At 36.1% G+C, this 11,884-nt stretch overlaps 1 long non-coding RNA gene across 2 annotated transcripts; it reads left to right on the top strand.

Annotated features, from left to right (window-relative positions):
• The first annotated feature begins 2,873 nt into the window (after window positions 1-2,873).
• LOC140232965 (uncharacterized) lies at window positions 2,874-11,603 on the top strand. Of its 2 annotated transcripts, XR_011901512.1 has the most exons (5): window positions 2,874-5,551; window positions 6,829-7,467; window positions 7,763-7,934; window positions 8,859-9,011; window positions 9,370-11,603. It is a non-coding gene; the product is annotated as an uncharacterized lncRNA (long non-coding RNA). The 2 variants fall into 2 exon arrangements; XR_011901513.1 differs by lacking the exon at window positions 7,763-7,934 and having other exon boundaries at window positions 2,875-5,551.
• Window positions 11,604-11,884: the final 281 nt, after the last annotated feature.

Genomic DNA, 11,884 nt, shown 5'->3' with positions numbered 1-11,884 from the left:
GAGTCATAGACGCACTTGTTATTCTACAGAAAGTGCTTCGTTGGATTGGTGTTCTAACATATTATCACGTCTCGTCGCATTTGTTCGCAAATTACTCCATCCTGAGACGGTAAGTTTTGCAAAATTATGACTCGGGAATGTTAGCAAGATTTATTCGATTTCTGTGTCTTCTCTCTTCGCGGCCAAGATAATGCTGCGCGAGAAAGATTGCCGCCATTGTACCTCGTACAAAGACGCACGTTCCACCCTGTTTTATCTGAGAAGCATGAATTAGCACGCGTTAAGAATTTCAACTGAAGATAGGTTTGCAGATTGCCGTGTAATCTAATGGCTGTAGGTTTTCGCCAAAATAAAGTCACATAAAATTCATTAACATGAAGTTACATTTTATAACAATAATAACAACTGTAACAACAGCAAACAACAAGTATTAACAAAAAAAAAAATTAAACGGGGGAAAATACGTATGTCCTGTTTGTCATTGGAAGATGAATCTATAAATTCCTAGATACATAAAGAATTCTGCACAAATTAATCAACTCTCCACCTCTTGTTTGAAAAAAAAAAGTCTCTTAAATTTGAGGTGGATGACTTTTCAAAATAATACCTTTTGATTAACAATTTTGTTTTCCTTTTTTCGTCATGGGCAGTAGAAAATTAAATTCATATCCTACAACATTTTCTCGCATTTTAGACAAGTTCTTTGTTCAAAGGTATGTTCATATCTGCCAGAAACAACCGGGACTTTGCAGAAGTTTCTACATCTAAATCTAATGAAAGTAATTCTAAGGTTTGGGGACAACATTTTCAAATATATTTCATAACATATCTCATCCTTTAATAACCTATAGTTTATACAACTACTTGAGTTATTTAAATCAAAATTCCACTCTTCCCTTCTTTGATCAGACAGAGTCTGTGACACTGGGTTTTTTTTAACCATAAAAAATCTATATCAGCACATTGATAAAGCCAGACAGAGTCTGTGACACTGGTTTTTTTTTAACCATAAAAAATCTATATCAGCACATTGATTAAGCCAGACATTTTGTAAGTGCTGACTAAATAAACTGAATCCTACTACATTCTATTAGAATATTTCTATGCAAAACAAACATAATTATGTTTATACAATATTGTGCACAATTTTAAATCGTCTTGCTAGACTAATATAAACCAGAAGTTAATCATTCTTAATGCTGTCAAACAATTTATAGGAAATCTACCTAACTCACCATAAAATTAATCATATTTGAACTTGTACTTTTCTTTACTCTCAGTATAGTTTTACAAACTTTGAGATGCAATTTCTCAACAAGATTTAGGGTACATGTATCCCGAAATTTCACAGCCATAAAGGATAATCGGAATTACAACAGCATCAAAAAGTTTCAGCTGTGTATCAATATCTAAAAACATAGACCTGCATTTATTCAATATTTCAAACATTGCTCTACAAGCAGTATCATACAACCTTTTGATTGCAAGATGAAATGACCTATTGTAATTCAAAGTGACTCCTAAATATATATAATTAAGTACAACTTCTAAGATTTGATCACCAGAATAAATAACAGGCTTGTTCCTTATTTTTCCTCCTGAAAAGAAGACAATGTTGGTTTTTGTACCATTCATTTGGAGACCCCATACATCACAATATTCTTTCATACCAAACATAGCTAATTGTAAATGATCTTTGCTGTCTGCTAACATTATGGTGTCGTCATCGTATAACATTGCAAAGATATATAGATACAGGACAGAATCATCACTTTGAAAGAGATCATGCTGTTTCGAAGAGTATAGGTAACCCGCCATATTTCTTGAACAAGATTATTTCAAGGTCACTTAAAAATATTGCAAAAAAAAATGAGGTTACAAGACAGTTTTTTCGTTGCCTCACACCAGCAAGACAATGAAAGTAATTGGATTTTACACCATTCAGTTTCACACATGACTTTGCACGTTTGTAAATACTATATATATTAATAACACTAACGAATTCGGCATTAATGTTATCACTCAACAGCTTTTTCCAGAAAATCACTCTTCACTGCCAAAGGCTTTGCGATAATCAGTGAATGCGCAAAATAGTTGTTTTCTTTGACCTAGATAAAAATCAAGTAAGAATTTGAAAGTTAGTACATGTTCAACTGTTAAGTTCCTTTACAAAGTCCTGCTTGCTCCGGTCCAATAATGCTATGATTATTCACATACTTAGAAAGGCGGCAGTTTACAACGAATGTAAATAATTTTCCTAACAGCTTAAAATAGTAATACCTCTGTAATTATTTTCTACCATAATTCTGTCACCTTTCTGATATAACAGGCAAAATAAAACCTTCCGTCCACTCTGCGGTATAATGTTGGTGTGAAGTGTATAGTTAGCGTGAAACAGGGCCCAGTTCTGATTCATAATCAAATTCCGAATTCATAATGTCGTTACTGATGAAGGGTAAGCCATTGCGGAGAGAAAAATCATTAATTTCTAAATAAGATTACTGAGAACAATAACAGTAGTGATGATGATAATCGTCTTCATTTTATCGAAACTATTATTGTTGTAACTGTTGTTAGTACTGACATTGCCATTATTGTCTGCACATTTTTGTTTTTGTCATTCAATTCAATTTAAATCAGTTCATTTATTTCCATCTAACAAATAGTGAATACTACAAAAACATATTGTGTGATCAATTTTAACAATTACATAATGCATTGTTAATCGTTAGGTATCATAATAGGATATGCGTACAAGGAAGTAGAATGATCAAGAATAGCAATACATACTTAGAAAGGTTGACAGAAAAGTATGGAAAAAGAGTGGTCCACTAAAAAGCAAGGCTTATAAAACGTGAGTTACTCAAAACGTAATATGTAACTAATTGCTATCCGAAATCTGTTAATGAGCAGCTAAATAATGCGATTGAGTGTACAGCAGGTAACAAGGACGTGACCAATATAAACAATAATTATTTCAAAGTAATTTGTTACTCTAGCCTATAAATTAAAAAAAAAAAACTAAAGTGAAAATTTTCATAAAACTTCTAAAATGATTGAAATTGACATGATGTAAACGGGATGGATGGTGCGATTTGTGCTGTGTGCTGGATGTAGATTCCGTTGCTGAAATGTGTGCTTGGTTGGCATTTGGTTGGCTACTGTTTATTGAAGGTCTGGCTCTCCCTCGGTTGTCACTATTGATGAAATATGTAGATCATAATTATGGTCATTTTCATGATGATTATCATTCAATACCATAACGACTATTATCTTTAATCCTCGTTACTTTTGATATAATCAAACTCATTCTAGCTGTTATATATATATAAAAAAAAAATGTTGTTATTAATACAATCACTGATACAGGGTATTACTGTTTTAATCATTTAAGAAATCATCTAAAATTCCGGAGGTTTTGACATTGCTGAGGTGGATGTTGTGTTCAGAGCTGACTTGAATATGAAAGTTGATTCTGGGATGGGTAATTGGATGCTGTTTCGTGGAGAGCTGCAAATGATTCTGCCTCTTTCTTTCATGGTGCACTGATTTTTTTAACTTTTTTTCATCCTTTGTTCGAGGCATGAGTAAAACCCGTCTTTGCCTCCTTCATTGCATGATCATTTTTATCTTGATCGCTATTATACCCTCTATATTATTCTAATCATGATTACCAAAACTTTCTGTATACTCCTACTGTTGTATAGTACCATGATTATTGTTATCCTAGTTATCACTTTCATTAGCTTCGTTATTTCAGAAATAATTCTCCTAAAATTTCAGAATAAAGATTACCGCGCTATAGTAAAGACTACGCACTTATAATACTTGTAACTTGTGGAGGGATTGAGATCGCCGTATCAAACAGGTCCGTGGTTGGATCCTGCTATTTATTTATTATTTACTTATGTATTTATTCATTTGTTTATTTAAAAAGGGTCGCCCAAATCAGCATTAACTGGTTTTCATCGGGGCCCTTCAAAACACAGCAAAATAAAACATTGCAGCATTACAGTTACTAATAAAACATTTAAAAACATTTAAAATAAATAAAGATCAAACAGAGAAGGCTAATATGATAGTTTTAAAAAATGTAAATACTACAATTCCTATTAAATAAAAAAACGAGGTTAATTGAGGAAAACAATGAACAATAACATCTATTATACAAATGAAACTAGTGATATAACTCTGGATATTAATTATTGATATTGAATATTTCCTGATATAACAGATACATGGGTAAATGCATGCGTGAATGCCGAAGTGAGGTGTGTGTATGTATGTATGTGTGTGTGTGTGTGTGGACCAAGAGTAAGATCAGTCATTATTAAAGTTTTAGTCTGTACAGGCAAGCTCTTGAAAATGAAAGCAATTTAGACTTTAAATTTCAACTGTGATTTCAGCCTATGTTTAAACCTCCATTTTGTAAATTTGACACTTGAACCACTAAGAAGCTATTTTCGACTACCATTTAATAGCAACTCATAAAAAAGAGAATTATATAGATTGTCATCTGTTTCCAAAGGAAGGTTTAAATGCTCGCAGGCCATTTTGAACTTCATGCACAGAGGTGGTGTTTAGTAATGGGCCTAAGGCAGTCGTGAAAAAAAAAAATCTAAACATTCCAAGTAATTCTAAACAGTCCAGATATGCCTAACTTTCAGTGGCAAGACTTGAATTCCGCGGACCTAAGCTATTGAGAGAAGTTCTTCGTTCAATAATTGTACTATATTCACTAAACTCCTAAATTTTTCCTAGCAGTCTATACCGTATATATTTAAATCTGATATAGATAATGACAATATAATTAAACCTGCTCAATTTTTATGTAGCACACAATGGAAGGTTTCAAATTCGAGTCCCAATGATTAGACTCTAAAAAAAAAAAAAAAAAAAAAAAAAAAAAAAAAAAAAACAACTTGAAATCAATGTCCCTGTTAAACATATTGAAGAAAGTAACAAAAAACAGATCCCAAGAACCGCGGAATCATAATGAGAATCATAAAAATAGGACAATCGGTGTATAAATTATATATAAGTAATAAAACTAAATGTAGACAAAAAGAAAATGAAGAATAATGTCGATTATATCAAATTTTTTTGAAGATATCTAGCATTCAGAAAAAAAAATCTAATATAAAAGTTAATGTGTTTTTATATTCCTTTGATGCCTGTGATTTGCGAATCTTTTCTGCTCTGATGATCATAATGAATCTAATCATACCAAAGACGGAGGAATGCAGTGGCACTAAATGTTACATGCTTTACAAACATAATATTTACAGCAAAGAAAGCGACTCTCCGTATATATTATTTGGAAACTATAATAGATTTGTTAATAAAAGCTCTCAACCAGAGTAATCGTCATGGTCCTAGAGACTGACAAGGGTTTTACAGGTGACAGGTGTCCGTGTTCCTGCGAAGCAGACAACAGCTACTGGAGAGACCAGACACCAACCACCTCAGAGGCAGAGTGCATCATGCCCGAGAGATGTGTGCAGAACTTGGCCAGGAAACGGTTGCCGTATCAATGGAAAACAAGAACAAGGTATGACTACTTGACTGCACTTCCTTTTCTATATACATGGGGACAAATCTTAACAGTATCAAAAGTTATGCTGTTCAGAATCATCCTTAAGAGCCATTGCTGATGTCACTATCTTATTTTCTCACATGTGAATGACAGGTAAACCTCCCCCTTGTTTCTTTTTTTGTTTTTTTGTTTTTTGTTTTTTTTTTCCTGCCAGACATTTTGGATAGTGTGCGCAACGCTATGGGGTTTTCTTTCCCAATCCACTTAAGAGGCATACAAATGATTAATACACCTTCAAAGCAAGAACAAGAATTCAGGAAAATGTTCGCTTTACAAAAACATATGACAAAATGTTGTTTACAGCTTGTAGATATCAATTTGCTCAAGCTCATGCATTTTCAAATGGAGGAATTAACCAGCCAAAGATTACACATGTTTGATATCAACCTCGTATAATGCCATTATATTATATACGTAAAATACTAAAACTTCAGTGTAATTATAATCTATACTAAGGTAAATTATATTGTACCGTATATCTTAACACCACACGCACAGAATGAGTACGTGTAGTTGAATCCGCTAATTCCGGTCATGTAACAAGATCGGATGTATCAAATGGATGTAAGCTGTTAATGGAGCATGATGAACGTTTAACATTTTCTGCGATATCTTTATCCTTTGGAATAGTAAGTAATGCCAATCTGTTGAGATACTGATTTTCTTTATAGTGATACCAATTGAACTTCTTTGTAGTTTTTCTCAAATTGGCAATGTGCAGCTGGACTTGTGTGTATGTTGTCTATCACATATACGTGTGAGGGCTTAAAAGCGTTACATATTATTTGTATATTCCCGTCTGATATGCAATGTGACCCCTCACACTTTATATACGATTATGTTAGCCAATTTCAGCTGCTCAATAACCAATCTGACGAAGGGCCAAGGTCCCGAAAGTTCTACATGTATTTCAGCGACGTCCATTGCTGTCATTTTTATTTTGTTGTCACTGTGGATACAAAATTAACACACCATCCCCGCTATGTTCACGAGTTTGAGCTCCTGCTGCCACAATAAACTAGTGTAAAAGTTATAATAATCCATTTTGAACTAGATCGAAACAGGTGAGACATTGACATTAAGTGTGCTTGAGACAAAAGAGGGATTGTTTCAAAGAATTGTGAATTGTCCTAGTACTAAGTAACTGACTTCATAATTACATCTTTTAGTTACTAGTCTTGTAAGGTTTGTAGCAGCACAATGAGTCACACTTTCATTTTCTAACTTTACAGAGAATTGTTTTCGTCCACTCGCTGACCATATCCGCTAGTGGTCACTCTACGACGTAATACAAGCACATTTTTACGGCTGCTCTGGCCCTCTGTATCGCAAGCACTCATATATCATCTGTCCGAACATTCCTCGCGAAAAACGTAACTTCACCTCCGTTCACTCCTACGGTCACCATGACAACGCGAGATGGACATCCTTTCCAACCAATCTCCTTCTTTCTTCGCTCCACGTCTCGAAGAAGTTTCGCACGCATGTTACAACTCTTCATTCACAAAATTCAACTTTTCACGCACACAACACTTCTTGACCAGCTTTCGACGTGAAGGCGCGGAAACGTCAAGTTGTCAACTCGCCAAACTTCATCATCAAACATCGGACTCGCGAACTTCTTTCTCTCTCTCTCAATCTATCTCTATTTTCCATCTCTAACTTCGCAGTCTCGTGGAGCATTCAGCATTGTGCTACTTCGCCTTATTTACTGGAATTATACTTTGTGTCGCGTTATGTTCTTGTGTATATACCAAACGGGAAAGTGCAAAAACTGAACTCTCAATTGGAGGACCATTTCCTGCAACAGCATCGACTCCAGGCGCAGCTCGGAAACGCGGGAGATATTGTGTGTATCAAAACAACGAATGGTGAGTAGATCGAAGGATATATTCTCTACGCTCTATAAATATCCCACTACGAAATCCCTTCAGGTTCATATTGGAAGTAGACCATGCCATTGATCAACACTTGCAACTAAACAGATTCTTGCTGTAACTTTTTTTTTTTTAATCGCCCTCTGTAAAAAATATATTCGTAAGATCGCAACTGCTGATCTGTATTTTAACAAACATGTCGGGAAACATGTACAGAGGGTGACATGTGATAAAATTCTGTCCTAGCACATTGCCCCACTGAAATGATCGCTTTCTTTCAATCGAATAGCTTCGTCCCGTCAAGTGAGCGGCCCATCATTTCGAGCACACCTTCCTGCCTTCCCTTACCTCGTCAACCCTTCAGTGTACAAGTGTATTTCATCATGAAACATAGAGAGGAGAAGCTCTTCAGCGTGTTCAAGGCAAAGAAGGGATGGAAGCATTTCCGGTCTGAATATTGCGTATGTTACGCTGCAATTTACAAAGAAACATTCTTTGCGTACAGTTTTTATGAAAACTAGTCAATGTACTCGTGGAGTGCCAGAAATCCTCTATGGGGATTCACCCAGAAATGGTCAAGGTCACTGGGTCAACGGAGGTCCGGTCCGATCTTGGCCAAACTCGCTGGAAGCATAAGTAGGCGTACACCTGGGAAGGCCTACATAGCGCCCTCTATCGGGTGTCTGATTATATTTCTGGGGGAATCCCCATATTAGGCCTACATAGCGCCCTCTATCGGGTGTTTGATTATTGCAGCTGACGAAGATTAGTTATTTGACCTTTGACCCTAATGACCTTGACCTTTTCAAAAATGAACCCCTTAAGGGCAATTTCGCGATCGACCTGCATCCACCCACTATTGTTTGATGGAGATCGGACCAAGGACCTGGAAGGAGTAGAGGAACAAACAGACAAACGTTGCTCAAATTATAGTATGATTACACATTCCATCAACTTGATATACTGACATATGTGAAGGGTAGCAATTATTTCCCCTGCTTTCTGAAAGCGGTTAATCAAGTGCTGTTTCACCATGACAGAAGAGTGAATTTTTGTGGAATTCCCTTTACATTTTCTTTTTATTGTTGTCTACACATACGTCATAACCTCTAGTCTCCTCATCCAGCGGTTCTAACACCAAAACTTTAAAATTTCATAATTTTTGCATCGACTATCCGATTTTCCTCAAACTTTCACTGATGTGTTCTGCTGATGTTGCTGCTTTTACTCAATCCACATTTCTTTTTGGGTGATGGTTTCCTTTGTAGAACCTTTCAAGTCAAATGAAGAGGTAAAACATTAAAATTCAGGTATATTTTGCAAATTATCAACAAACATTCTATTCTTGTTTTCATGGACATGCTTACTTTTGTGTGACAAAACAGGTACGACTCTCGTAGTGAATCGCCCTCAGGTTCTTTACTGGTATGATGTATGGACGCACATGGCTAACGTTCTTCCAATCGCCATTACGGTGGTAGATGATGAATGACTGCAGTGCTTCTAGTCGTCGACAATGGGGCAGATTTGAATCCAAGGTATAAGGCTCACTTTTTTTCGATTATTTTCATAGCAGCGTGGAAACTAATTTGAAGAGAAAACAAAATGCAGGGGAAAAGGTGTAGAACCTACATTTCTGAGCTGTAGAAACTATATGTTCAATTTCATGACAACGCCGCGGGGAATACAAATGCTTGTAAATTCATTTACGCATGAAGATTAAGATACCTACTTTATATATGTATATATATATGTATTATATTTTGTGACAAAAAAAAAAAAAACCTATTCCGTTTACTCATTACGACCATAACTTGGCACTGCTTGGGGGCTTCTAAACTGAGAAGATTGTTTCTTGTTGATGTATAATTTTGTAATTTCTTTTGATCATGACAGATCACGTGTAAACCAGATTTTACAATGGAAATCTCTGGAAGATAGCCGACGTAGATGCACTGGCGGTCATCAGCTGATTGTGCTGCGGGACTCCCAAGCTCAGTCGAGGGGAGCAGGTTTGGGGACAAACAAGAAAGCCGACAGCAGCTGTCTTCACTCCTGCCCAAAGAGACTTTTGCATCCACGTCACAAAAAAAGACTTATGCGTCCACGTCATCACGGGAAGGAGAAGGAGCTCTTTAAGTTTGTGTTGGAACAGCTTAATGGGTAATGGGACTGCACGGCTTATGCTGGCTGCAGTACTCGAGCACCTCACCTCACGTCAAGTCATCTCAGACCCATAAGATGTCCTGCTCCCCACTGTCTAGAAGAGTCTCGCGTCAAAACGTCAACTCACCACTCAGCACATCAATCCACCACCCCCCTCCCCCACGTTCCCATCCCAGTACTCACCCTGGATAAACATTATCTATATTTGTCAACTGGGCTGTTTCCGCTCTCAAGCGTAAGCTTATAGGATACAACCTTTTTCTGCAATTGCTCCCCTTAGATTGTACCTTTGGATTATTTTTCCTTATTATTAATGTACCATGAATTTGTATTAAATGATTGTCAATATTTTGTATTCAACAAGTTTATTAATAATTCTTCCAAAAAATCCTACGATTTGTACAAAAGAAAAATGTAGGGCCTATTTGTATATAACGTTTGTCATGAAATTGCAGAAATGATTATCAAACAAACAAACAAACTCAAAGCACCTACCAATTAACATTCATCAAGACATCAAGCTCCAAATACACGCATCTGAAGAGAATAAATGGCATGCTGCTAATTTTCAGCAAGTTTGTGGAGGACGCATGTTGACGCTGCGCCCTCCACCGACCTGTCGGCAAGACGGAATGCCAGCTTTTCTCTGGTTTTCCCACCCCATCTCCGACAGAGCACAGCACGTATGACCTCGTACATTGTTGAAATGAAGAAACAGACACGATCTGAACAGGAACAGCATATGCCAAGTAGAGTCAACAATCACCTAGGACACCGCAAACATTGTCAGACATACATCTTCACAAGCAAGACAGATAAAGCTGTAAGGCACATGCGACTTGTACACTAACCAATATCACAGCCACATTGGACAAGGGACTTCTCTGATTTGGTATTTTCTGCGCAAAATTTCAGCGGGGAAAACTAACCATGGATAAGAGCAAACCCTTTGTTTATAATACGACTTTTTGCGTCTACGACAAATCCCTGTTTATCAATTTTGTTTCTTTATATAGTCTATGTCAAGAATTACCTATTTTGCATGTGTTCAAATGTGTTCAAATATGTTCAAAGCTTGCGTTCAAGCATGGTATCATTGAAATCTGAGAAATCATATCGCTTATGCCTTATTGTAGATACGAGTACATTTTGCAACAAGGCGATTTACATTATTTTTTGACAAGTTAAGAAGATACTCTATGCTGAATATTTTTTGTGTTTGTGTGTGTGTGTGTGTGTAGACATTGTCAGTCAGCTATAATTATGAACAAAAGGTATTATCATGGTTATGGTTTTATTAGATCATAGTATCTTTTATTGCTAGAAGTTAATGGTAGCTTTACGACTCTCGATGTGACATCCACCGTATATCTTAATACTCGAGTATCAGATAGGATAAGATGCGATACATCGATACGTTTTGCAATGGATCTTATATTTCGTTACGAAGAGCTTATAAAGATATTATTTCTTTGTTAAAAAATGAAAAATAATGCACCATGGTAAGGAGAATCACCAGTTCTTACAATGTTATATACAATTGTACCTCTGTAAACTTGTTAAGCTTGCTTGGTCGATGATATCTGTCATTGTTTGATGCTGCGATGTTGTTTTGGTAGATATCTTGTTCACTGCTTGTAATACATGTATCTGTGATTATACGTTGTACAGATGAACGGCGAAAACTGAATAAATGTATGATTCAACCCTGACTCTATACATCAGTCTGTCAAAATTGATCGCGTTTCGTTATTGCTATAAGTTCTGTTGTGTAATCTTTAGGATTACTGTGGCATAAATGCAGTTCTCGTTGGACACTTAAAAAGGGCCACTGCAATCCAGTGTTGACCTCTATCGATGCCCTATGGTCTGTACGTAGCCAAATCAATAAAATATTCATGAAAATATTCGTCATTCCATTTGTTAATATTCTTTTTTTTTCTGTACCCCTTAAAGTCCCACCTCTCTAGCAAAAGAAAAAAAACAAAACAAAAAACCTCCAGTTCTCTATTCATATTCTTGTTGTAACATCATCCTCCTGTAACACATGGGCTGAACAAGAGACAGAGTTAATGGGGTTATATGCCTTTATGCCATTCATTGCTATTACTACGTGCACTTATGACAGCATCACACGTTTGTTTGTTTGTTTGTTTGTTTTGGGGTTTGTTTTTTGTTTTTTGTGTTTTTTTGTGGTTTTTTTTTTTTTGTGCACGTTTCTGGCAAATGTTTCACGTAGCCATGA

The sequence above is a fragment of the Diadema setosum genome, chromosome 9, assembly GCF_964275005.1.
Source record: "Diadema setosum chromosome 9, eeDiaSeto1, whole genome shotgun sequence".
Classification (NCBI taxonomy): domain Eukaryota; kingdom Metazoa; phylum Echinodermata; class Echinoidea; order Diadematoida; family Diadematidae; genus Diadema; species Diadema setosum.
Note: the sequence above shows the minus strand (reverse complement) of the source record. Positions and strands in the feature narration are given on the sequence as shown.